Source organism: Pongo pygmaeus, chromosome 12, assembly GCF_028885625.2.
Source record: "Pongo pygmaeus isolate AG05252 chromosome 12, NHGRI_mPonPyg2-v2.0_pri, whole genome shotgun sequence".
NCBI classification, from domain to species: Eukaryota; Metazoa; Chordata; class Mammalia; order Primates; family Hominidae; genus Pongo; species Pongo pygmaeus.
The window spans coordinates 55,235,685-55,260,950 of NC_072385.2; the positions used below are offsets into that span (position 1 = coordinate 55,235,685).

The following is a 25,266-nucleotide window of genomic DNA, read 5'->3' on the forward strand; positions in this document are numbered from 1 at the left end:
CGTGCATGAAACAAACTGTGATATTGAGTCATCAGAAAGCAAAAGTGTCAGGTGTAGAATTTTGCACATGTGGTGGTGTCATGTTGACACTCAAATAGGTTTGAATTTTAGAGCATTTCAGATTTTGGATTTTTGAATTAGTGATGCTTAATATGTAATATTTTTTCTTAGAAATTATTGTTTTAATCATTTAACCATATTTGTTATTCTTAAATCTAAACCTGTACAAAGAGATCCTTATACTGGATAATTTTTAGCAATATATATCAATTTTTGGCAGTAATTTTCTAATTCTATGCAACAATTCTGCAATAATCTATCATATACACACAAAAATGCATATACATGTATGTATAAACAGGCATAAATCTTTAGGCTTCAGTAGCAATTAAACTCAGTTGTGTATTTTAGAAACCTTAAATAAAAATGGTTTAATCAGAACAGTACAAACGTGACTCTTTCAAAAAGAGAATTGAAAAATAAGGAGTTGCGGGTTGGTGTCATGGCTCAACAGATACTAGGAACCTAATCTCTTTCTCTATGTCTACTCTTCTTAGCACATTGCTTCTATTTTTGTTGATACATAATATTTATATATACTTATTGGATACATGTAACATTTTAATACATGCATATAATATACAATGATCAAACCAGAGTAATCAGGTTATCCATCACCTAAAACATTATCATTATTTATATTGGGAACATTCCAAATCTTCTTTATATGGCTATTTTGAAATATGAAATGTATTATTAACTATAGTGATCCTAATAATGATCCTGTTGTTCTATTGGACACTAGAACTTATTTCTTCTAGCTAACGGTATTTAGGTATCTATTAAACAACCTCTCTTCATCTCCCTCTCCCTCCTACCTGTCTCAACCACTGGTAACCATCATTCTATTCTCTACATCCATGAGATCAACTTTTTTACTTTTACAGAATAGGAACATGCTGTCACTGTCTTTTTATGCCTGGCTGATTTAATTTAATATAATCTCTTCCAGGATCATCCATGTTGCTGCAAATAACAGAATTTCATTTTTTAATGACTAAATAGTACTTCATTGTGTAAACATACCACTTTTTCTTCATTCATTCATTCATTCATTTATTGATGAATGCTTAGATTGATTCCATATCTTGGCTATTATAAATGGTGCTGCAATAAATATGGGAGTGCAGTTATTTTTCAACATACTGGTTTTATTTTATTTTTTTATATATACCCAGCAGTGGGATTTTTGGATCATATGATATTTATATTTTTAGTTCTTTGAGAAACTTACATACTCTTTTCCATAATGGTTGTACTACAGTGAAAACTACAGAACACTGATGAAAAAAATAGAAGAATGTAGAAGAAAGTAGAAGGTCATCTCATTTTTATGGATTGGAAGAATTAATATTGCTAATATATTTATACTATACAAAGCAATACCCAGATTCAATATAGTTGCTATTAAAATGCCAATGACATTTTTCACAGAAAGAAATCCTAAAATTTGTATGTAACCACAAAAGAACGCAATTAGTCGAAGTATCATACTACTTGACTCCAAAATGTACTACAAAAGTATAATAATCAAAACAATGTGGTACTGACATAAAAGCAGACACATGTATCATTGAAACAGAACAGAGAACTCAGAAGTAAATCCACATATTTACAGCCAGCTGATTTTCAAAAATGATGCCAAGAACATACATTGAGGAAAGACAATTTCTTTATTAGATGATGCTAGGAAAATGAGATATTTATATGCAGAAGAATAAAACTAGACCCCTTTCACCACATACAAAAATCAAGACCATGGGAACCCACCTCTTGCATCAGCATGACCTGGGTGTGAGACATGGAGTCAAAAGAGATAATTTTGGAGCTTTAAGATTTGACTGCCCTGTTAGATTTTGGACTTGCATGGGGCCTATAGCCCCTTCCTTTTGGCCAGTTTCTCCCATTTGGAATGGGTGTAATTACTTAATGCCTGTACCCACATTGTATCTATGAAGTAACTAATTGGTTTTTGATTTTACAGGCTCATAGGCAGAGGGGATCGCCTTGTCTTGGATGTGACTTTGGACTGTGGACTATTGAGTTAATGCTGAAATGAATTAAGACTCTGTAGGACTGTTGGGAAGGCATGATTGATTGGTTTTGAAATGTGAGGATATGGTATTTGGGAGGGGTCAGGGATGGAATGATATGGTTTGGCTGTGTCCCCACCCAAATCTCATCTTGAATTGTAGCTCCCATAATCCCCATGTGTCATGGAAGGGACTCAGTGGCAGGTAATTGAATCATTGGAGCAGATTTCTCTGTGATATTCTCATGATAGTGAATAAGTTTCATGAGATCTGATGGCTGTAAAAAGTGCAGTTCCCCTACACATGTTCTTTTGCCTGTCTCCATGTAAGACATGCCTTTGCTCCTTCTTCGCTTTCTGTCATGATTTTGAGGCCTCCCCAGCCATGTGGACTTGTGAATCCATTAAATCTCTTTTTTTTTTTTAATAAATTACCCAGTCTTGGGTATGTCTTTATTAGCAGCATGAGAATGGACTAATACACTCATATACTTTTTCCTAGCTCAAAAACTAATTCTAAGCTAAAACTAATGTGACACTGTTACATACTTCAGTAATTCACAAATGAGGGCTTACTTGCCTTTCAGAAATATTTATATTTTATCTGCATAATGCATTTACTTCAGTCATTTGTTACAAAAATGTGCTTATTTTTACGTTTAGAATAATACATAAGTAGCCAGCCATAATGTTTGCTTTCTGTCAATTAACTTTTAACATTGGTTTGTAATCTTCCACATTCTTGTCTTTGCATTTTGAAATTGACACACACATACTTATATTTTACAAATATTTGCTCAAATAATATAAATTGGTTATTTAATATTTTTCTTAATACGAAATGCATAATGGAATTACACTTTTACATTATTCTTCTAGGTTGGAATGGTATTTTATATTAATTTAGATTTTTTTTACATAATCTGTCTTCTTTGACAAGACTATCAGGTATTTTTCAGTAGTACCACTCTCAACCTTATAGAAAAATGGCTGAATATATACATTTGAAATGGAGAATATTTTCACAAAAAAATATATCTTTAATACCAAGAGAATTAACCTGTCTTGATGGCATTTTATATTAGGGCAAACTTCTTAATGGCATTTTGTATTAGGGTAAACGTATTTGCTCATCCCCTTCCTAAATCATACCAAGGACATCAAAATAAGACAATTTCTTATAAGACAAACATAAAATTAATTTGATGCACTGCCTTTGTTTAGCAATTAAAAGCCATGATTATTTTGTGTACGTTTTCTGAGTACAGTATAAGAATCCCTGGAAGATGCAATATGAATGCAAAAATTAAAGGTCTCAAGAAATATACTTATCATTTGAAGTCTAACTTTTAAAAAAATTTTGTCAGTTCACTGTATGATCAGCTATCCATGGGTAAACTAAATATTTATTCAATTTTGACAGAGACACAATAACAATCCCAAGGCAGTTAAATCCCAAGAACGTTTTTTAAACAATGCATTTATAGACCTGGTGCCAATTATTATTCAATGTAGAATAGTGAGTGAAAATACTGATACTGCTAAGAATTAGAATAATTTCTAAAAACAGAGCTTTAATTTGTATACACAAATTAATTGACTTCAAGTCTACACAGTAGACTACAAATTGACTTCAAGTCTACATAGTTGTTAGAGAGATACTTGGTTTTCCAGCTTACTTTGCAGATAAGAGTAGTCGTATGAGTCAATTGTAACCAATGGTATATATGCAGATGTCATCTGGAGGGCTCGTTGGAAAAGTCTTGCTTTCTTTTAAAATATCAAGCATGAAAGAAACTTGCTTAACTTGCCCCTGTATCCCTTCTTCCTGACTCAATAATGGACGTGGCATCTACAGCACTATCTTCTTCCAATGATCCTGAGGCATTTAGCACAAAAACAAACAACCTGCACTATAGGGATTATGACACAGATCCTGGGTTGAACTCACAACTGAGTCATTACACAAAACCTAAAATTGCCTATACCTTGCTGTCTTGTTACGTAATTTAAAATGGCCTTATATTTTCAACCAGTTTTAGTTTGTTACTTTCTCCTGAATGCAATCCTAACTAGTATAAATTTATAGCTGTATAATTTTTATAGCTGTATAATTTTTGCTCTATACATTCCAGTTTAAGAAATGTTACATTACTTTAATTTTTCTAATCCCATTTAATTGTTCTTTAATATCTTGTCTTTTCGGGGTGAGAAATATTTATCTCACTCAATCATGGTCACGGTTTGGGAGCTGTTTCCTCCTCACTGGAATTTTACAATTGCTCCATGGAGATTTACACTGACCAGAAAATTGGGGTAAAGCACTTCCCCATGCCCACACTTGCTCCCCCTTATGATCTGTTCAATACATGGAACCAAGACCTGTGCTCATTAAAAGCTTCCAGCTTAGTTGGCTACTATCTTGTTTCTACTGTCATTCACATAGACAGACCTAGTTGTCTGGTTTCAGACCAAAATCCTATGTGTCATTTTTCACATTCAATCATAGGCAATTGTAAAGGCTTTGCTCTGACAAGACTCACAAGGGAATACCACACCACCCACACCAGACTTGGTACACAGCCAGTGAATTGCACTCTCTGGAAAAAGTTACAGTGAAGGACTCAGGATCCCTTAGTTGTCCATGTTCTTACATATATCTGAATTCTTAGTCCAAGTGCCTCCAGTTTGAGGCTTCTTTATCAGAGCCTGTTGCAAAGGCCTGTCTCAGGCTCCTCTGTCCATATCACTTATCAGGGTTTTTAAAAATATATTTCTGTACTCTGTTCTTAGCACTTCCCATCTCTCTTCCCTCATCCCTTGGGACTATAAAATGGCAGAAACATTTTGTTCCCAGATTTCTCTACAGTGAGACAAACCCCATATCTTCAGGAATCTCCCTGACCATCAACTAGGGCAATTTCATGGGTTAAAATGGAACATTGTCAGAACCAGCACTTTCTCCTGTGTAGCCTCTTATTCATACTACTGCAGTAAAGGATTAAAGGTTTGACCATTACATTCATTTGACTTGCCATAATTCACTGACTGGACATCTGGCAGCTGATATCTCCCCAGCTCAGCTAGGCTCTTGAGAAGACCCATAGGAGGCACATAGCCACACAAGGTGTTGAAAGTAGGACTGGCCATAGGGACATTTTTTTCGGAAAATACTCTGGTAAAACTGTCTTTGAGGGTATATAGCTTTTTTCAGTTATGTCTTTTTTGTGTTTCCATGTATTGAAACATTGCTCTTCTAAAATTTGAATATTTTTCAAAATATTGTTGGGATTTTACTGTTGTCCCTTCAAATCCAGAGATGCCACAATTCCTAGGACATGAAATTTATCTGACTTTGAGGGGAAAGATAACAGATGCCTCTCATTCATTTTTTTTCGCAATGGAGTCTTGCTCTGTCACCCAGGCTGGAGTGCAGTGGTGTCATCTCGGCTCCCTGCAACATTCGCCTCCTGGGTTCAAGTGATCCTCCTGCCTCAGCCTCCCAAGTAGCTGGGATTAAAGGCATGTACCACTACACCTGGCTGATTTTTGTATTTTTAGTAGACATGGGTTTCATCATGTTGGCCAGGCTGGTCTCCAACTCCTGAGCTCAGGTGATCCACTCACCCCGGCCTTCCAAAGTGCTGGGATTACAGGCGTGATCAACTGCACCCGGCCCTGCCTCTCACTCTTTAGTGTTTAGGGTACAGTTGCAAGAATAAAAGAGAAATCAGCTTCCATTAAACAATCCTGTCAAATTTGTAATAGTACAACCTACTTGCTGTGTTTCAGTACTGCTCTTGGTTCTTTTATTTCTCCTGTATCTTAAGCCAACTACTCCCTTTCTTGAGTCTCACCCTGCTACCTTGCCTCTGCTTCCTATGTGCTTCATATTTATGATAGCAGGTTTTTGGCAACATTCTTTCAATTCTCTCTTATGATCTTTTCCTTTACAGTCCTTTCTTTTTCTTTTTTTTTTTTTTCTGAGAAAGAAAACTCAGACTCTTGGCCAAACTACTCGGTTACATAGCACAAGAAAACAAAAATGACAATATGACAGGGAAATGACACACACACACATGCACAATCAGAATAGTGGATACTGCTCTGTTGCTAATGTTGTCATGCTTTATTCTTCTTGAAACTGTCTTTTTGTATTCTATGAATTTGCCATGCATCTGATGAATGTCTGTATCTGAGAGAAGGAGAACGATAGAGAGGACATTCCTGTCCTATTCTCTTCTCACAAGGTTGTTTTTTTCTGTTGAGAAGTATATGTCCTTTTGGAAAATGTAAACTTTTTCTCCTTAGAAGAAAAACTGCATTTTGGAAGGAATAACATCATAAAATTTTGTGTGCTGTGGACAAACATAATTGGCTACTGTAGGTCTAAAGCAAGAAAGGTAGAAGGGAGAATAATACAACATATATTACGGGAATCTATATTTCTCTCTAAGATTCTAAGAATATTATGATTTATTCTATTTCTTTATATTTCCTAAGTTTGAAATGGAGAATAAAACCAGTCCCTTAAATGTTAATTCTCAAACACATTTTAATATTTTAAAGAAGGAAAACATGGTTGCTTTGCTCCTTCAATAAACTTACAAAAATTAAATAATTTTGTTATCTTAAAATAGCTTCTAGATGCATCAGAGTTATTAGGATCTGAACAATGGTATAATACCACTCAAAAATAAACTATATCTTCAGTCCTACTTGCCTTTCTTTAAGAATATGTAAATCAGGTATTGTCAAATCACTCTTTTCAATTATTTTAGGCAGATCAGAATTCTGCTGTCAGTTGCTCAAACTTTTGACATTTTCAGGCTGTGATTTTTTACTTGTAGGCTCACAATTCCAGCTGATCTCAAAAAAGCAACTTCCTATAAAAAGTCCCTAAATTTTTATTCACTAAAATAATTACCAAATAAACTAAAATAATGATGATGATGATTATCATTACATTACATTAAACTAAAATGATGATGATGATTATCATCATCATTATTTTGATAGAGGAAAGTCCTTGGAGGGCTTCCTGACTCTTCGGAGACTTAGGAACTATGCTGATAAAAATAGCGTGTTTGCTGATTAGAAAAAAATCTATGGAAATCAGATTTGTAAGATAATAACAAAACACATTGTACCACTATTATTCAGTAATCTTTTGATTACATGTGATACCAGTTCACACTAAATTAAGCCACAAGAAGAACTCATTGGTCCACATACTGGGAAGGCTAACTAGCAGTGCTAATTTAAGGTAAAGATGAATCCCAGGGTTCAAATATGCTACTTGCAATCTGTCATTTTCTGCCTCTCTTGTTTCTGATTCCTTTTCTAGACATACTCTTTTCATCATCATAAATGTGGCTCCCCAAGCTTCAGTGTAATTAAGCACCTGTTTTTTATGATCTTACATGCAGGGAAAACCTTTTTCTTAGCTTCCATATCAATATCTTCACCTATCTCTCTTTCAATCACTCTGAAAAAAGAATAATTCACATCACAACAAATCAAAACAATCAATCAAATAATCAATCATAATTCTGACTGGCTCAGTTTGAACCAGGGTGGTCATTCTTAAACCAGTTACATGTCTAAGTGGAAGGAGTATTCTAATTAAAAAGTTGGTCAATGTGAGTTGCAGCGATTATTATTTCTAAACAAGTTACTCAAAAGCCTAGTCTTAAAAAACAATCAATAAAAATAATTATTCATTTTGCTGGTGGATTTTGTATATCGGGAATTCACATCAGGCTCAGTGGGGGAGCCTTGTTTGCTTCACTTAGTGCTTACCAGGGGAGCCTCAGAGGCTGTAGCCTGGAATTGTCTAAAGTCTTGCTCACTTACGTATCTGGAGGTTGATGCTAGATGGTTTTGAGGAGCATAGGAATAGGATAGAGAAGAATCCTCAGGAATCTGTTTCTTGCTCTAGGTGTTCTGTTCACCTGATCTCCCAGTATGAAAGCTTTAGGGTAGCCGTAATTTTACATGTCACCTCAGAGCTGTAGGGAGAGTGTCAGATAGAAGTTGTATTGTCTTCTTCTGACTTATCATTGGAAGTCAAAACTCTGGCACTTCTGATACTTTCTATGCATTAGAATTGAGTCGGTAAGCTAGTCCATGTTTCAAGGACTGTTTGAGAGGGGGCTTAAAGTATTCCAGGATGTATTTAAAACAATTTCAATGTGACTAACTTTGGGAAGGATAGATGACACACCTTGATAGAAATTCTCACCAGGGAGGATAACAGATGTGTGGGAGACTGTGTTTGTTACCAGAAGATGAGAAAAGAATGTATAGCTAGAAACTATAATTTATTTTAGCTTCAGAGGTATAATATGCCATAGACATTACCTTATTAATTATAATTTGATTTCATGTTCTAACAAAATTTCTAATTATTTATATTAACTCTGTATTATCCCTAAGGCTTTCTAATTGTTATACATTTTACCAGGCTTGGCGTTTAGGAGTATTAATTTTTATTTTTCTCTCAATTTATAAGATTATGTCTGTATAAAATATTTTAAAAGAAAGCAAACAGATTTATATTTTTTGAACCCTATTTACTTTGAGTATTTTTTATATTAAAAGTATGACTGCACAGAAAATTATCTTGTCACAAGCTTTTATTTTTTAACATTAAATTACTTATGCTGTTTTACTTTTTATATTTTTCTTCCATCATTTTTAGTTTTAACAGAAAAGGTGAGGGTGATTAGTTTGTTTATTTTTTACTATCTGTATAAAGCTGATCTTCATTTTTTACTTTGCTTTTGACATTTTATGAGATGAAATTTCTCCTACAACCCCATTTGTTTACATGTAGGTGTTTTTAGAATGATGTTGTATAAACTATTTTACTATACATGCAGTGAAATATATAATTATGGCTACCACTTCTACCCTATTTGTTGTGTTCTATAAGTAATCACCAATAATCTGCATTTTAAATTACCAGTTTGCGGTTTCCATAACTACACTACACTACACTACATCTTTTCTCTTTTAATTTTCATCTGTGTCCTGTGTATTCTGGGAAAGTATTTCAAATTTTTCCGTATATTATCTAGTCAATAACTTATTTTATTCTTCTGAGAATCCAATACTATTTCCAAAACATTTTTTACATCAATGCCATAGATCATTTTCAGAATTAATATTATTCTTTGAGTTTTTATACATCATTCAATATATTTGATTCTGCATTATATTTCCATAAGTTACAAGTTGTCAGTATGTTTATTTTTCCTTTTAATATCATTTGAATTGCAATCTTTCCAAGATTGTTTATCAACAGATGGAGTAAGTTAACTATATCTCTATCCTTATGACAGTGCCACCCTGTCTTGAATAATGTAATTTGTAGTGAGCTTTGAAATTAAGAAACATACATCTTCCAACTTTTTTTTTTCAAGATTATTATGGTTATTCTGAGTGTCTTAAATTTCCGTATGAGTGTTGAAGCAAGCTTGTAAATATCTGCAAAAAAAAAGTAGAATTTGATAGAGAACGCCTTGAATTTGCAAGTCAATCTGTGGTGGTCTATTGACATTTAGCAATGTTAAGTCATCCTATTCACATATATGAGATGCATTTTATTTATTTAGATCTTCCTCAATTATTTTCAAAGGTGTTTTACAGTTTTCTGTGTACAAGTTTTGCACTTGCTTTGATAAATTTATTTTTAAACATTTTATTCTTTGTGATGCTCTGCCACACAGAATTGTTTTCTTAATTTTCTTTTTGATTGTTCATAGCTACAATTAGAAATACAATTGATATTTTACATTTATTTTGTATCCCAAAACCTTGCTAAACTTCAAAATTTGGTAAGTTTTTAGACATTTTTGCCAGGTGAGGTATCAGAGCCCCAGCATCAAAGTGTTCCGCTCACGGGTCGTATGGTAGTAAGAAGAATTTGCTGTCAACAGTATAGCTTTGAAAAGGAAATTTTTATTGGATAGAAATATTGCTGCCACATTTTACAGCAGGGTGCCTCAACAAGAGATAACTGAGCCCACAGTGGATTTTTCCTTAGGGATATTTATAGACCTTAAAGTGGGATTTTGAGGGTAATTTGAACCACATTAGCCACATTGGTCATTTTGGTGCCTTAATGTCAGCAAGGATTGCACAATGAGTTTTGATATACATGCATTCCAGAGATGTATAGAAATTCTAATTACTTATAAATTTGAGGAAAAGACCCTGGAACCAGATGCCTGCTTTAGATAATAGGAAAGGCTAATTACTTCCGAATTCCTTAGATAAGGAGTTTTGACTCTGGATGGTCTGCTGGATGTCCACCAAGTTATCTTTGCTGTCAATTATTATTTTTTGCTCCTTGTTCCTTTCCTCTTCTGGAATTTCCATTATGCAAAAATTGGTATTCTTGATGTGGTACCATTGTTCTTGAGGCTAGGTTAATTTTTTTTATTCTTTTTTTATTTCTCTTTCTTTACCTGGATGATCATATCTGACCTATCCTTAAGTTTTCTTTTTTTTTGTCTTTAAGGACAATTCAGCTGTTTTTGTCGTGCTAGTGAATATCTCATTCCAATTACTGTAATTTTTGACTCTATAGTTTTTAATTTTGTTTATAATTTTTCTCTCTTTACTAACATTCTCTACTTGACAAAACACAATTCTTGTTTTTTTTGTTTTTTTTTTTTAGTTCATGAGAAATAGTTCATTACTTGGAACATATTTATAAAAGCTGAAATAAAGTCTTTTAAAAGTAAATGCAAAACATAAGTTTTCACAGGGACAGTTTCTTTACTCTTTTTTTCTTTGTATGTACCACACTTTTCTGATTCTCTGAGTACCTCAATTTTTTTTTCTAAAAACTTAACATTTAATATAATATAATGTGACTATTATAGAAGTTAAGATTTTTCTTCCTTCCTCTACAGATTTTGTTACATTATTTTTTTATTTTTTTGTTTTTAATGTTTGTGGGTACATAATAGGTGTATGTATTTATGGGGTGTATGGGATATTTTGATACAGGCATATGATGTGTAATAATCACATCAGGGTAAATCAGGTATTCATCACCTCAAGCATTTATCCTTTGTGTTACAAACAATCCAATTATACACTTTTAGTTATTTTAAAATGTACAATTACATTTCCATTGACTATAGTCACCCTGTTATATTCTCAACTACTGAATATTATTCATTCTTTCTAACTGGTTTTTTTTGGTACCCACTGACTATTTTCACTTCCCCTCCAATGCCCCACTACCCTTCCCAGCCTCTGGTAACCATCATTTTACCCTCTATCTCTGTTAGTTCAATTGTTTTAATTTTTAGCTCCCACAAATAAGTGAGAACATGAGAAGTTTGTTTTTCTGTGATGGCCTTATTTCACTTAACATAATGACCTCCAGTTCTATCCATTTTGTTGCAAATGATAGACTCTCATTCTTTTTTATGACTAAATACTACTTCATTGTGTATATGTACCATGTTTTCTTTATCCATTCACCTGTTGATGGACACTTAGATTGCTTCGAAATCTTGGCTATTGCAAATGGTGCTGCAATAAATATGAGAGTGTATCTCTTCAATCTACTGATCTAGCAGTGGGATTACTGCTAGAATAGTAGCTCTATTTTTAGTTTTTTGAGGAACTTCCAAATTATTCTCTATAGTGTTTGTACTAATTTACACTCCTACCATCAGTGTGTAAGGGTGCCCTTTTCTCCACATCCTTGCTAGCATTTGTTATTGTCTGATTGTTGAATAAATGTCATTTTAACTGGGGTTAGATATCTCATTGTAGTTTTCATTTGCATTTCCCTGATGATCAGTAATGTCGGGCACCTCTTTATAGGCCTGTTTGCGATTTGTGTGTCTTTTTCAAGAAATGTCTATTTCAATCTTTTGCCCACTTATTAATCATATTATTATATTTTTTTCTTATAGAGTTGTTTGAGTTCCTTATGTATTCTGGTTATTAATTTCTTGTCAGATGCATAGTTTGCAAGCATTTTCTCCCATTCTGGGGTTTTTGTGTTCATTTTGTTGATTGTTTCCTTTGCAGTGCAGAAGCTTTTTAACATAATGTGATCCCATGTATGCATTTTTGCTTTGATTGTGTGTCCTTGATTGTGGAGTACAACTCAAGATTTTTTTGCCCAGACCATACCCTGGAGAGTTTCCCAAAGTTTTCTTGTAGTAGTCTCATAGCTTGAGGTCTCACGTGAAGGTCTTTAGTCCATTTTGATTTGATTTGTGTATATGGCAAGAGATAGTGGTCAAGTTTCGTTATTTTGCATATGGATATCCAGTTTTCCCACCACCATTCATTGAAGAGACTATCCTTTCCCCAATGTATGTTCCTGGCACCTTTGTCAAAAATGAGTTTACTGTGTAGGTGTATGAATTTGTTTCTGGGTTCTCTTTTTGTTTCATTGGTCTATGTGTCTGTTTTTATGTCAGTACCATACAATTTTAGTTACTATAGCTCTCTAGTATAATTTGAAGTCAGGTAATGTGATTTCTCTACTTTTCTTCTTTTTGCTGAGGATAACTTTAGCAATTTTAAATCTTTTATGGTTTCATATAAATTTTAGGTTAGTTTTTTTATTGCTGTGAAGAATATCATTGGTATTTTGATACGGATTACATTGAATCTGTAGATTGCTTTTGGTAGTATAGACATGTAAACAATATTGATTCTTTCAACCCATGAACACGGATTATCTTTCCATTTTTTTGTATCCTCTTCAATTTGTTTTATCTATTTGTATAGTTTCATTGAAGATGTAAAATTTCATTGTAGAGGTATTTAATTTTATTTGTAGCTATTGTAAATGGAATTACATTCTTGATTTCCTTTTCATATTGCTTACCGTTAGTATGTAGAGATGCTACTGATTTCTGTATGTTAATTTTTTTATCCTGCAACTTTACTGAATTTGTTCCTCAGTTCTAGTCTTTATTTGGTGATGTCTTTAGGTTTTTCCAAATATAAGATTACATCATCTGCAAATGAATAATTTGGCTTCTTCCTTTCCAATTTATGTATCTTTTATTTCTTTCTTTTGCCTAATTGCTCTAGCTAGGACTTCTGGTACTATGTTGAATAACAGTGGTTTAAGTGAGCATTCTTGTCATGTTAACAATCTTAGAGTAAAGACTTTCAGTTTTGCCCATTCATTATGATACTAGCGGGGGTCTGACATATATGGTTTTATCATTTTGAGGTATGTTTCTTCTATAAGTTTTTCAAGGGTTTTCAAGGGTTTTCATCATGAAAGGATGTTGAATTTTATCAAATGCTTTTTCAGTGTCCTTTGAAATGATCAGATGGATTTTGTCTCTTATTTTATTGATATGATATATTACATTGATTAATTTGCAGATGTTGAACAATCTTTGTATGTCTGGAATAAATCACAGATGGTCATGGTGAATGATCCTTGTAATGTATTGTTGAGTTCGGTTCGCTTATATTTTGTTGAGGATTTTTGCATCAATATCCATCAAAGATATAAGTCTGTAGTTTTCTTTTATTGATGTGTCTGTCTGGTTTTAATAGGGCAATACTGTTCTTGTAAAATGAGTTTGGAAATATTTTTCTCCTCCTTTATCTTTTGGAATCATTTAAATAGGATTACTATTGATTCTGTTAAAATCTTTGGTAAAATTCAGCAATGAAGCCATTGAGTCCTGGGCTTTTCTTTGCTGGGAGATTTTTATTATGGCTTAAATTTCATTACTTGTTATTGGTCTGCTCAGGTTTTTTATTTCTTCATAGTTCAATCTTTGTAGGTTGTAAGTGTCTAGGAGTTTATTCTAAATTTTTAAATTTACTAGCATATTGTTGCTCATGGTAGCATCGAATTATCCTCTTTGAATTTCTACAGATATGTTGTGTCTTCTTTCTGATTTGATTTATTCGGGTTGTCTCTCTTCTTTTCTTAGTCTGGCTACAGGTTTGTCAATTTTCTTAACATTTTCAAAAACCAGGTTTTCATTTTGTTGATCTGTATATTTTTCTTCATTTTGATTTTATTAATTTTTGCTCTGATGTTTATTATTTCTTTCCAACTAACTTTAGGTTTCATTTGCTCTCGCTGTTCAAGTTCTTAATATGCATTATTAGGTTGTTTATTCGAAGCTTTTCCTCTTCGTTCACATAGGCCCATATTGCTGTAAAATTATCTCTTAATATTGTTTTTGGTATATCTCAGAAGTTTTGGTATGTTATGTTTCCATTATGATTTCTTTTAAAATTGTTATCAATTTCCTTCTTAATCTCTTCATTAACCCACTGGTCATTTGAAAGCACATTGTTTAATTTTTTTCTATAGTTTCCAAAATTCCTGTTGTTATTGATCTCTTGTTGTGTTCCATTGTGGTCAGAGAAGATACGTATTATGGTTTTAATTTTTTTTTAATTTTCAGACTTGCCTTCTGGCCTACCATATGGACTTTCTTTGATACCATATGTGCTGAGAAGAAAAATATACATTCCTTGGCCATTGAATAAAATGTTCTTCAACTATCTATTAGGTCCATTTGGTCTATAGTAAAGATTAAGTTTAATGTTTCTTTGTTGATTTTCCGTGTGGATGATCTGTTTAGTGCTGAAAGTGGGATGTTGAATTATCCAAGTCTTATTCTATTGCAGTCTATCTCTCTCTTTAGCTCTAATAAAATTACTTTATATATCTGGGTGATCCAGTTTTGGTTGCATATATATTTATAATTTTTGTATTCTCTCACTGAATTGACCCCTTTGTCATTATATAATAACATTTTTCATCTTTTTTGCAGTTTTATTTCTGTTGAAATCTATGTCATCTGATGTAATTATAGCTACTCCTGTTCTTTTTTTTTGGTTTTCATTTGCATTGTATATCTTTTTTAATCTCTTTATTTTCAGTCTATGTGTGTCCGTATAAGTGATGTGTGTTTCTTGTAGGCAGGAGATCATTTAGTCTTGTTTTTTCATCCATTCAGCTACTTTGTTTTTTGACTGGAGCACTTAGTCCATTTACATTCAATGTTATTATCAATAAGTAAGAACTTACTCCTGCAATGTTGTCATTTGTTATCTGCTTTTTAGTAGTCTTCTCTTTCTTTTTTCCTTCCTTTCTGTTGTCCTTATAATGAAGGTGATTTTCTCTGGTGGGGTGTTTTAATTTCCTACTTCTTATTTTTTGTATATACAGTGTATATTTTTAGATTTGAGATGACCATGAGTCTTGCAAACAATGTCTTATAACCCATTATTTTAAACTGATACAAATTTAACACTGATTGTATAAACAAACTAACAAGCCAAAAGAAAACTATTAAAAACTCTAACTTTGTCTCCCCACTTTTTAATGTTTTGTTGTTTATATTTATATCTAATTGTATGGTTTATCTCTTAAAAATTACTGTAGTTATTATTTTTACCAGTTTATATTTTCATCTTTATACTTAGGATATGTGTAGTTTACCCACCACAATTACAGTGTGTTTTTTCTAACCCTAATCCTGACCCTAACCCTAACCCTAACCTGAAGCTCACAAGCTTACCAGTGAGCTTGTACTTTCAGACAATTTCTTCTTGCTCATTTATATCCTTTTTTTATCCCTCAGATTCAACAACTCCTTTGGTCATTTCCTGTAGGACAGGTATAGTGTTGATGAATTTCCTCAGATTTTGTCTGTCTGGGAAAGTCTTTATTTCTCCTTCATGTTTGAAGAATATTTTCACCAGATATATTCTCCTTGGGTGAAAAATTCTTTTCCTTAAGCACTTTAAATATGTTATGACATTCTGTCCTGGCCTGTAAGGATTCCACTGGAATGTCTGCTGCCAGACATATTGGAGCTCCATTGTATATTGTTATTTTTCTTTTATCATGTTGCTGTTAGGAACCTTTCTTTACCCTTGACTTTTGGGAGTTTTATTATTAAATGCCTTGAGATAAACTTCTTTGGGTTAAATCTGCTAGGTGTTCTGTGACCTTCTTACACTTGAATGTTAATATTTTTCTCTAGGTTTGGGAAGTTCTCTGTTATTATCATTTTGAATAAACTTTCTGCCCTGTCTCTCTCTCTACCTCCTCGTTAAACCCTATAATACTTAGATTCATCCTTCAGAGGCTATTTTCTAAATCTCGTTGGCATGCTTCATTCTTTTTTATTATTTTTTCTTTTATTTTCTCTGACCATGTATTTCCAGACAGCCTGTCTTGAAGCTCATCAGTTTCTTCTGCTTGATCAATTCTGCTATGAAGAGACTCTGATGCATTCTTCAGTATGCCAACTGCATTTTTGAACTCCAGAATTTATGCTTGATTCTTTTACATTATTTTAATTTCTTTGTGAAATTAATCTGACAGGATTCTGAATTCCTTCTTTGTGTTATCTTGAATTTCTTTGACTTCTCTCAAAATAGCTGTTTTGTATTATCTATCTGAAAGGTCACACATTTCTGTCCCTCCAGGATTGGTACCTAATGACCTAATGCCTTATTTTGTTCATTTGGTGAGGTCACATTTTCCTACGTGACCTTGATTTTTGTGGATGTTCATCCGTGTCTGGGAATTGAAGAGTTATCTATTTATTGTAGTCTTCACAGTGTGAGCTATTTGTACACATTCTTCCTAAGACATCTTTCCAAGTCTTCAAAAGGACTCAGATGTTCTAAGTTTTTGGTCATTGCTGCCCTATCTGCATTAGGGACCACTCCAAGCCCAGTAGTGCTGTGATTCTTGCAGACTTGTACAGGTACCACCTTGGTGGTCTTGGAAAATATTCAGAATAATTATCTGGTTTACCAGGCAGAGACTATTGCTTTTTTCTCCTTATTTTCTCCCAAACAAATGGAGTTTCTCTCTTTCTTTGTTCTAAACTGCCTGGTGCTGGGAGAGAAGTGACACAAGCACCCCTGTGGCCACCACCACTGGGATTTTGCTGGGTCATACATGAAGTGAGCATAGCATTGAATCTTGCCCAAGGCCCACTGTAATCGCTACCTTGCTACAGCCTATGTTTACTGAAGACCCTAGGGCTCTACAGTCAGCAAGTTGCAAAGCCAGACACGCTTGTAAATTGCCTGAAGAGCAGCAATTTCCTGTGGGCTTCAGGGAGGTTCAGAGTTACTGTGTAGGAGCCAGATCTGGAGGTGAAAACTTAGAAATGTACTAGTGCCCTATTTTACTGTGGCTGTGCTAACACAGAAACCACAAAACAAAGTCTTTGCCACTCTTCCCTCTCCATTTTCCATCATGTCCATCACAACCAAGGTCCATGGTGACTAGTGCCAGGATATGACCGATGTTCACTTAATGCCCAAGGACTCTTTAGTCAGCTCATGTTGAATGCTTCCAGGCCTGAGACTCAGCCTTCATAGCCATAAACTCCCTTCTGGGCCACAGTAGGTCCAGAAATGCCTTCCAAGAGCCAAGGCCTGGAATCAGAAACCCCAAGAGCCCACTTGGTTCTCTTCCCCACTGTGGCTGAGCTGGTACCTAAGCTGTAAGATAAAGTCTCTTTCACTCTTCCCTCTGCTTTTCTGAATCAGAACACATCTCTCTCCTTTGTCACCACAGCGGTAAATGTGCTAGGTCACAACTGAAGCCTGTACGTCTTAGAATCTCAACCAAGGCCTCTGGCATGCGCCACCTGGTTACTGCTGCTGATTTTTCAGGGCCCAAAGACTCCTTAGTCAGCAGTTGATGAATCCTGCCAGGACTGGGTCCTTCACTTCAAGACAGGGGGTTTTCTTCCTGCCCAGGGTGTATCTAGAAATGTCATCTAGGAGCTAGGGCCTAAAATTGTGGCCTCACAACTCTGCCTCGTGCCCTATCCTACTGTGGCTGAGCTGATATCCAACTTGTACGTCAAACTCCTCTTTCCTTTTCTCGCTCCTCTCCTCAAGTTGAAGAAAAACCCCTTTTATACAGCTCTTTCACCTCCTTGGTTACATTTATTCCTAAATATATTATAACTTTCGTAATTATTCTGAATAGCATTGTTGTCTTAGTTGTTTTATTTCAGATGTTAATTGCTAAGTTTATAGAAATGCTATTAATTTTGTTTAGTGATTTTTTTATTCTGCATCTTTACTGAATTCCCCTATTAGTTTGAACAGTTTTGTAGGCAAACATGAGGCTTTCTAAATATAAGTTTATATTATTTGTAAGCAGGGACAATTTTACTTCTTTTCTAATTTCAATGCCTTTTGTTCCTTTATTTTCCCTAATTACTCTGGCTCAGATTTGAATACTAAATTGAATAGAAGTGATGCAAATAGGCATCTTTGTCTTTCTCCTGGTTTTGGAGAAAAACTTTCAACTTCAGAGCGTTAAGTATGGTGTCAGCTATGAGCTTGTCATACATTGTGTTGAGCTACATTCTTTCTATATGTAATTTGTTGAGACTTTTCATCATGAAAGAATGTTGGATTTTGTAAAAATGCTCTTTCTGCATATATAACATGATTATATGGTATCATAGTAATAGTTATACCAATTTCTAAGATTTTGAGATGAGTTTGAGAAGGTTTGATACTATAATTTGGGTATAGTTTTTTCTCATCAAATATCATGTTAAAATTTGATTCCTAATTTGATGGTATTGGGAGGTGGGACTTAGTGGAGATTGTTTGGGTCATGGAGGCAAATTCCTCTTCACTGGCCTGGCACTGTTTTCACAGTAGTGTGTGACTTCTTGCTCTCATGAGACTGGATTGGTTCTTGGGAGAATAAATTAATTCCTCTGAGAGAGTGAATTGTTATAAAGCCAGGATGTCCTATGGGTTTTCCCCCTCTTCACAAATCCTTGCTTCCCCATTGACCTTCTCCACTGCATTCGGATGCAGCACAAGAGCCCTTGCCAGAAGCAAGAAGATCCCAGTGCCGTGCTTTTTTACAACTCTGAGAACAAAGAGCTAAATAAACCTCTATTCATTATAAATTCTCCAGCCTTGGGTGTTTTGATATAACAATACAAAATGGACTAAGAAAATTGGTACTAATTCTTCTTTAAATATTTGTAGAATTCAGCACTGAAGGTACCTGATCCTGGGCTTTTCCTTGATGGGAGACTTTGTATTACTGATTCAATTTCCTTTCTCATTATTGGTAGATTTTCTATTTTTTTTCAATTTTAAATCTAGGGGGTACATGTGCTTGTTTGTTACATGGGCACCAGATGAATAATGGTGGGGGTTTGGCTTCTAGTGTGCTCATCACCCAAATATTGAACATTGTACCTAGTAGTTAATTTTTTGACCCTCACCCCCTTCCAACTCTTCTCTCTTTGGAGTATCCAGAGTCTATTTTTTTCATCTTTATGTTCATATGTATCCTTTGCTCTCACTTATAAGTGAAAGCATGTGATATTTGATTTTCTGCTTCTGTCTTAGTTCACTTAGGATAATGGCCTCCAGCTTCCACAATGTTGCTGCAAAAAAATATGATTTTATTCTTTTTGATGCCTGTATAGCATTTCATGGTGTACCATATTTTCTTTATCCAATCAATTGTTGGTTAACACTTAGATTGTTTCCATGGTTTTGCTATTGTATATAATGCTACAATAAACAAACAAGTTCAGGAGTCTTCTTAATAGAATGATTTTTTTTCTCTCTAGATGGACACACAGTAGTGGGATTGATGGGTCAAAAGATAGCTCTGGTGCAGCAAACCGCCATGGCCCATGGTATATACCTATGTAACAAACCTGCATGTTCTACACATGTATCCCCCACCTTTTTCTTTTTAAGAATAAATAAATAAATAAAAGAAAAAGAGAAAGAAAATTCTATTTTTAATTCTCTAAGATATTTACATAATGTTTTCCATCAAGGTTGAACTAATTTACATTCACACCAACAGTGTATGAACATTCCCGTTTTTTTACATGCACGTAAACATCCATTGTTTTTTGACTTTTGAATAAAAGTCATTCTGTCAGGTATATCATGATGTCTGTGTGGTTTTAACTTGAATTTATCTGATAATTAGTAATGTTGAAAGTTTTTTATGTGCTTCTTGTATTTCTTCTTTGGAGAAATATCTGTTCCTTTCCTTTGTCCGTCCACTTTTTAATGAGACTTTGTTCATTTCTTGTTGAGTTGTTTGAGTTCTTTGCAGATTCTGGAAATGATTTTTTTTCTCAGAGGCATAATATGTAAATTTTTTTAAATCTGTAGGTTGTTTATTCTGTTCATTATTTCTTTTAATGCACAGAAGCTTTTTACTTTTATTAAATCCCATTTTTTTTGGCATTTGCTTTTGCAGTCTTCATCATTAATTTTTTGCCTAGACTGAAGTCCAGAAGAGTTTTTCCTAGGTTTTCCTCTAGGATTTTTTATAGCTTCTTGTCTTACACTTCGGCCTTTAATTCATCTTGATTTAATTTTTGTTTATCATGAGAGACAGAATTCCAGTTTCAGTTTTCTGCATTATGGCTAGCCAGTTTTCTCAGTACCGTTTATTGAATCGGATGTCCATTCCATAATGTTTATTTTTATTGACTTTATTGAATATCAGTTGGGTATAGTATGGGACTTTATTTCTGTGATCTCTATTCAGTTCTATTGCTCTATGAGTCTATTTTTGTATCAGTATCATTCGTGAACTTTTTTTTACTATAGCCGAGTAGTATAATTTGATGTCAGGCAATATGATTCCTCAGGATTTGTTCTTTTTGCACAAGAATACTTTGTCTATTTGGAATTTTTATGTTGCACATGAACTTTAGAATTTTTTTTAATTCTGTAAAAGTAATGTTTGTAGTTTGATAGGAATAACATTAAATGTGTAGATTGCTTTGGACACAGTGGGCATTTTAACAATATTCATTCTTCCAATTAATTATCATGAAATGTATTTCCATTTATTTCTGTCATCTACAATTTCTTTCATCTGTATTTTGTAATTCTTGTAGTTATCCTTCACCTCATTGGTAAAATGTATTCCTAGGGTTTTTTTTTTTGTGGCCATTGTAAATAAAATTGAATTCTTAATTTTATTCTAGCTTGAATGTTATCAGTGTTTAGAAATGCCGCTAATTTTTCTACACTGATTCAGAATCCAGAGACTTTAGTAAAGTCGATAATCAGGTCTAAGAATCTTTTAGATGAGTCTTTAAGGTTTTCTTGGTATGTCATCAGCAAACAGAGATAATTTGACTTTCATTTTTTTCAGTTCGAATGTCTTTTATATATTTTTCTTGCCTGAGAGCTCTGGCTAGAACTTCTAGTACTGTATTGATTTGTAGTGGTGAGAGTGGACATCCTTATCTTTTTTTCCAGTTCTTAGAGAAAATGGTGTCCACTTTTCCCCATTCAGTATGATGTTGGCCGTAGGTTTGTCATATATGTTTCCTATTATTTTAAGATACGTTTTAACTATGACTACTTTGTTGAGGGTTCTTATCATAAAAGGGATGTTGGATATTATGTAATGCTTTTTCTGCATCTATTGAGATGACCATAGGTTTTTGTTCTTAATTCTGTTCGGGTGATGGATTATATTCATTGATTTGCACATGATGAACCATCCTTGCCTCCCTGGAATAAAGCCCACTTGATTATGGTCAATTATCTTTTGGATGTGCTGTTTAATTTGGTTTGCTTGTATTTTGTTGAATTTTTTTGCATCTATGTTCATAATGGATATTGATCTGTAGTTTCCTTTTTTGTTGTGTTCTTGGCTAATTTTGTATCAGAGTGATACTGGATTCATAGAATGAGTTAGGAAGGGATTCCTTCTCGATATTTTGGAATAGTTTCAGTAGGATAGGTAACAGCTTTTCTATGCACATCTATGCAAATTCCACTGTGAATTCATCTTATACTGGGATTTTTCATTGGAAGATTTTTAAATTAATGATTTGATTTTATTATTCATTATTGATATGTTTAAGGTTTCATTTTCTCTAGGTTTTCTAGTTGGTCCTCATAGATATATTAATAGTATTCTCTGACAATCTTTTCTATTTCTCTGATATAACCTGTGATGTCATTTTTATCATTTCTGACTGTACTTATTACAATCGTCTCTCCTTTTTTCTTAGTCTAACTGTCAGTCTGGAAATTTTGTTTATCTTTTCAAAACATCAACCTTTTATTACATTGACATTTTGTGTCATTTTTTGGTCTCAATCTCATTTGGTTTTGCTCTGATCTATATTTCCATCTGCTAGATTTGGGTTCGGTTTGCTTTTATTTCTCTAGTTCCTTGAGCCATGATGTTAGATTCTAATTTGAGACCTATCTTTTTGATGTAGGCATTTAATGCTATACATTTTCTGCCTAGCACTGCTTTTGCTGTATCCTAGAGGTTTTGGTATCTTTGTCTCTATCTTCATTCATTTCAAATAATCTTTTTAATTTTTGTCTTGATTTTGTTGTTTACCCAAAAGTCATTCAGGAGTTAGTTGTTTCCATGTACGTGTATAGTTTTAGGAGTTCCTCTTTGTATTGATTTCTAATTTTATTCCATTGTGGTCCAAGAAGATACATGATATAATATTTTTTTGAATTTACTGAGACTTGCCATATGAACAGGCATATGGTTGATTTTGGAGGATATCCCCTGTGCAAATGAGAAAAATTTATATTCTATAGTTGTTAGGTAAAATATCCCGTAGAAGTATATTAAGTCTATTTGGTCTATAGTCCATTTTAATTCCAGAATTCCTTTGCTGATTTTCTGCTTTGATGATCTGCTTAGTGATATCAGTGGGGTGTTGAAGTCCCCCACTATTATCATATGGCTATCAATCTGTTTTCTTAGGTTTAGTAGCATTTCTCTTGTGAATCTGAGTGCCCCAGTATTGGGTTCATATATATTTAGAATAGGTAAATTTTCTTGTTACATTGAATTCTTTGTCATTATATAAGGCCCCTCTTTATCTTTATTTGTATGATTGTTAGTTTAAAGTCCATTTTATCTGATAGGAGAATGGCTATTCCTGCTCACTTTTGTTTTCCTTTTTTTTTTTCACCCTTTGACTTTGTATCTGAATGTGACTTTAGCCAGTAGGTGAGTGTCTTGTAGAGAGCAAGTGGTTAGGTCTTTTTAATCCAATATGTCACAGTGTATCGTTTAAGTGGAGTATTTAGGCCATTTACATTGAAGGTTAAAACTTATCTGTGAGGTTTTATTCCTAAGATAGTTTTGTTATCCGTTTGTTTTGGAGTTTTGATTGTGTCATTGCTTATAGGATCTGTGAGCTTAGTACTTATGTGTCCTTTTCTGATGGTAAGTATAACCCTTTTGTTTCCATGTTTGGAACTCTTTCATTTCTTGTAGAACCAGCATAGTACTGACAAATTCTCTCAGTCACTGCTTGTCTGGGGAAGGCTTTATTTCCTTTAATTTATGAAGCTTAAATTGTCAGGATATAAAATTCTTGGCTGGCTTTTTTTTTCCTTTAAGGAGGCTAAAAATGGGTCCCCAATATCTTCTGACTTACAAAATTTTTGTTTAGAAGTCTGCTTTTAGTCTGATTTGTTTTCCTTTGTAGGTAATTTGACCCTTTTCTTTAGCTGCCTTAAGATTTTTTCTTTAGCATTGACCTTGGGTAGTCTGGTGACTATATGCCTTGGTGATGTTCGTCTTATAGTATCTCACAAGTATTCCCTGGATTTCTTATATCTGGATGTCAATCTCCTTAACAAGATTAGGAAAATGTTCTTAAATTATTCCCTCAAATAAGTTTTCCAGGATTTTTTTTTCATCTTTCTCAGGAATGCCAATAATTCATAGGTTTGGTTAATCCTTTATTCCTTGAAGGTTTTGTTCATTTAACATTTTTTTTTCTTTATTTTTATCTGACTGGATTAGTTTGAAAAAACAACCTTCAAGTTCTGAAATTCTTTCTTCTGTTTGGTTTAGTCTATTGATAAAGCTTTCAATGTTATTTTGAAATTCCTTAAGTGAATGTTTTATTTCCCAAAGTTCTGATTGATTTTTCTATGGGTATTTATTTCTTCCTTTATTTCTTAAATTGCTTTAGTGGTTTTTTTATATTGATTTTCAATCTTGTCTTTGATCTCATTGAGCTTCCTTTTAATCCGTATTTTGAATTATTTATCTGTCATTTCTGAGTTTCCATTTTAGTTAGGGTACAACACTAGAGAGCTGACATGATCCTTCGGTGTTGTGACAACATTCAGATTGTTCATGGTGCCAGAATTCTTATGCTAGCTCCTTCTCATCTGAAGAGGCTGCCACTTCTAATTTTTCAAATGATGTTCATGTGGGTAGGATTTTTTTTCTTTTTTTCTTTATTTTTTTCTTTCCCTTTCCTCCATTTCCAGAGAGTGTGACTGTAGAGTATGTTAGTTTGGATCTTTTGGCTCTGCCTCAATATTCCTATGCAATTCTGTTGGCAGGTTTTATTTTGGGATACAGGGTTCAACCTATAGGCCAGCAGATGATGCTTATGGGTAAGAGCCAGCTGTGACACAAGCAGATGTGTATATACTTGGCACTACGAGCTACTCATAGTGCCAAGTTTACCATAAGGTCTTTGTTTACTACGTTTTACTATGAGATGCTCTCTGTTTACTATGTTTACTATGAGGTACTCTGTTGTTTTAGGTGATGGACTGGACAATGGAGTGTCTAGTGCCCTGAGCTACCTGTTTCATGGATGTGGGGGTACACTTCTGGGTGGAGCTGGGTCCCCTTGCTTGCCCATGGAAACCCAAATGGTGACTGTAGGTGCCAACCCTGACAAGGGTGGCTGTGGGGAGCTCCTGGTGAAATTTACTGAGGTGTGTGTAAGGTTCGAGGGGGCTGCACTGGCTTCATGTCTTAGATAGGCAGAAACATGATGTCTTCCCTCTCAAACTCCTGTCCTAGCACTCATGACTGCCTGCCTGGATGCACACTGTAGTTTATTCCCAGATATCAATGTGGCTGAGAGCCATGGGAAATGCCTATCTTGTGACTCTTTGTGGGAGTGGTTTTGAAGAAGAACCTCCTCACTCGGCCCAGTAAAGATAGCCTTATGGCTTCCCTATTCTCCGATATGGTAAGACTGCTGCTTTGTGTGTGTGTATGGGCTTTACCTTTGTGCCTGTGGGTCTCACCACTTCCCTTGTAAGTCCCAGAATTATCTCTATCTATTCCAATATTCCATTAGATCTAAGTAACTAAACAAAGATACTTTCTTCAATGCCCTAGT

At 34.1% G+C, this 25,266-nt stretch overlaps 1 long non-coding RNA gene across 1 annotated transcript in view; it reads left to right on the forward strand.

Moving 5' to 3' along the window:
- Window positions 1–25,266, forward strand: part of LOC129030274 (uncharacterized) — a 552,505-nt gene that overhangs the window by 56,904 nt on the left and 470,335 nt on the right. The window lies entirely within an intron of this gene.